This window comes from Thalia democratica, chromosome 4 (assembly GCF_965202585.1).
Source record: "Thalia democratica chromosome 4, ktThaDemo2.hap1.1, whole genome shotgun sequence".
Classification (NCBI taxonomy): domain Eukaryota; kingdom Metazoa; phylum Chordata; class Thaliacea; order Salpida; family Salpidae; genus Thalia; species Thalia democratica.
This window is the reverse complement of record NC_139168.1, coordinates 42,210,664-42,214,746: the sequence shown is the minus strand read 5'-3', so window position 1 is coordinate 42,214,746 and position 4,083 is coordinate 42,210,664.

Here is a 4,083-nt window from a genome sequence, read left to right as displayed (position 1 = left end):
AAAAGGCTACAGTAAAGACTATAACTCCTTGTATTTTTATAAGAATGTGTAGGTGCGTATACCAATTATAAAGACAAATTGAGTTATTTAAAAACTTTTGCAGTAGTTTTTTCATGTAAATATATCCCTAATAATTGTAATGTAAAATTGTATTTGTAAATACTATTGTTTATATATGTATATTTAAATTAAGTAATATTTCAAGAACAGGAAGCTAATTTGTAAATTAAAAAAAAAAGAATTATCTTAAATACCAACTTTTAAAGAACTTTACTTTAAGTATATAAACTCTTTTTTCTACAATCTACAAGTTTCCTTTGCTTCTTATTACAAACAAATAGTTTTGTAAGTAATTAAAATACTCTATATTCAAGTTTATAAGTAGAAAACATTTATTCAAGAACTTATCAATAAATGATACACACTAAAACAGTTCTAACTTTGTAGAGGTTTTTTCAATCACTTGTATAAACGTGAATAACTTTTGTTTCGTTCAAAAATAACTCACAGTACAAAAACTTCACAAATTGTAAGGATTTAGTTTTTAATGTAAAATTTATTACAGTTTTTGCTAAAGTACTTTAATACTAAAGTATTATTATCAACGCTAATACATTTTACGCTTATTGGCTAGCAATAAAAACCTTAAAAACTAAATTAGGTTTTTCATTAATTAAATATGTATATATATCGAAGTTTTAGTTTTGTAAAAAAAATATTTTAATTCCATTTTTTTTGAAGTTTTCTTAGTTTTTTATTACAAAATTTTAGTTTCTCTTACACAGATTATTAAATCTCACTGCGCTCTTTAGAGAGTTTTTAAACTTTAAGGTAAGAAAACTTTTGTTCTCTTGAATATTTTAAGATGTTTTATAAATTATTCTACCTACTATACTCTACATACTTTAATAAACATGAACAAATAAACTATAAAAATTAGTTGGATTTAAAAAATATTTCATTTAGATGTACATTAACCTCTCGCTTATTTACGCACATTGTGTTCATAGAAAAAGTGCGTAAAGATACGAGAGGTTCCAAATATACTTACTATAATGGCCGCTTTTTGATATTGCTTCTAGTTAATAGCAAACTGGGGACTTTCCCACTTTTACAAATTTGTTTACTTTATTTATAAATATGAAAACAAAAAATTAAACTAAACATATATAAAAAAAAAGAAGGATTTAAATTTGTATAAAATAATAATACTTGTAGAAAATTTTTACTAATTATATTTTTATCTAAATGTGACTTATTTGATACTTTACATTTATATTCTATTCTACTTAGCAAATTAATTTTATAATTAAGCATTTGTTTACAATTAAGAAATGGTGTGGTGTCTATATTAAAATTTGTTTTTATAGCCTTTTACAAAAATATGCATTTGGTGCTGTAATGGATTTCTTCTTTTAAACAAAAGTATATAAAATATAAGAACACTGTTTAAAAAAAATTGTTTATGTCACTACAACTTTTTTTTAATTTGACCTTTGCCCACGTAAGGATAAGCTTGTCTTGCATTGTATTAAAAATATATTTAATAAATTTTTTGAGTAGGAATGAAATTTCATTCCATAAGAATTTGAGGAATTGAAAATTTTTATTTATTTAAAGGTATAAAAGGAGGGGTGTAAAGACACTTAAGCTATAAAGGTCAAAGCCATTGAGTACAATAGGCTCCTTATGGAAAACACAAACAAAAAAAACAAAAGTATTAATCTCATTAAAAATCATCCCTTTTTTTTCAATTAAAATTTTAATTTTTAAATGTCTTAGAATTCTAAAATGCGTAACTAAACGAGAGTGCGTAACGTCACGAGTACGTAAAGATGCGAGAGGTTACTGTAGTTTAGAGACCGTCCTACATAGCTTAGAAGTTGTAAAATAAATACTACTTTTGTACAACGTACTCACATGTCTTTGTTGACATTGAACTTATAGGTTAATAATAGATTAGGGTTTCGCAAAGTAAGTAAAATCGCACCTTTATTGGAGATTTGGGCTATCATGAAGTAATAGTTAGTGAGGTACTGAAAAATTAAATGGGTAAATAAACAGCAAATGGTCGATATTTAATAAAAGGAGATTTTTTTGTGCTGAGGAGCGATTAAGAAAGTTGTTTTGGATACCTCGGTATAGACTAACTTTTTAATACATTCAAACTAAATGGATTTATTATAATAAAGTTAAGTTACTTACTATACTGAGTATATTCTACAATAAATTGTTGTTGTTTATTGTGAAACGTTTTACTCCGGCATCAAAACCTAAGCCAGTTAAAACAGAAGACACATGAAGAGTAAACGAAGTCTAATTTTTACCATAGTAGACACTTAAGTAAAAATTTTCATTAAAATAAAGAAGTCAAAACTAAAAATACATGTTTTTTTTTGCATTTAAAAATAAACAAAAACTTAATACGTTATAAAAATGCATAAAATATTAAGGTTTACAGATATTTATAAAAACACTAATAAAAAACATATTACCCTTAGTCAAAACAAACTTTAAGGCTAACTAATTAAAAATACTTAGAAGCTTTGATCTTGAAAAAAAATGTTTATAAAGTTGATGATGTAATACGTGAATATTTTAAGGAGGGGCGTTCGGATACTATAACTATTAGTAGTTGGTAAACATTAGGAGTAGTTGAAATAACGTTTTTTTTAAGTACTTAAATTTTGATTTAGTGTTTTCCTAGGTATTTTTAGAATTTCACTAACAAATAAACTCTTTTTTTAGCATAAAACAAAAATGCCCTACCCTCTTACACGAAACTACATCCTGTTATAAATTTTCGACGTATGTAGAAAAAAAATTTACCACAAGCTAATTTAGAAATACTCAAAATCACTAGCATATAATTTAATTTTTTAATTAACAAATTTAGGCCTTTTTTGTACCATTTACAATTTAAAAAGTGATTAAAACAAATTTTAACTATCATACTTTTAACAACTGATTTTTCACAAGAATAGCTTATTTATTTCGTACCAAACTCAGCAAATTTTAAACCGAAATGGCTGTTAATTAACTGGTTCAAACTTCAATCATGCTTGTATTATTTATTTTAAATTACTTGTATTGCGGGCTAGAATAGATTTTCACAGGTAATTTCAAAGTATTTACACTAAAAGTTGAGAACAAAAGATTTCTCTTTTATTTAATTTTTAAAGCTTTTTTGTTAAAAGAAAGCTTAGTTTTTTTATTAATTTTGCTACATGAAAAATTTATACCGTCCATAGGGAAAAGACTTTAAATTTAAAACAATCTTTTTCTGGTTAAAAATAAACTTCATATAAAGTGTTACGTTATATAAAATAACTAAATTAACAAAAATTAAACTATATTACTAAGCAAAGCACTAACGATAACATTGGATAAAAGTTAAAAACAATATCAATAATGAATTTCAAGTTAGACATTTGTCAAAGAAAAATCTAAATAAGCATATCAGTCTTATGCTAACAGTAAAAACACTTAGTATTATGTAAAACCGAATAAAAAATATGAATTAAGTTAGTACTTTTTAAATCACATAAAAAGAAATGTTTGAAAATTATAAAATCAAAATATACTTATCATGGTTTCTCAAAATAGCTATATATTTTGACAAAACTTTGATTATGAATTTTTTAAACAAGAAAAAAAATATGCACAAAAACAAAAAGTATATATTTTGTGATATTAATTGTTTTTTATTTTAATATAGTTTGTTGATTTTTTAACTTTTCATATCTACACATTTGTTATGCTTAAACTTAAAACTTCGTATTTTCAGTTTTAAATTCTTACTTTAAAACAGTTAAATAAAACTAATAAATTTGGCGGCAGCAACGTATATTTAATATAAATTTTAAAGTTAGTTGCATTAAAACAAAATGACTTTAAGAACTTATCTATTTAGAGAAATCTAAGCTATTGTTAACTGAAAAGTTTCCAACAAAATAATAAATTTTCAAATTAAATCTACCACAAAAATGCTAAAGGATTTTTTCTATCAACTCAAGAAGTTTCTGTTACCAAACTAAACTAAAATAAATACTTTGAATTTATGCGTTTACATAGTTTAAAAAC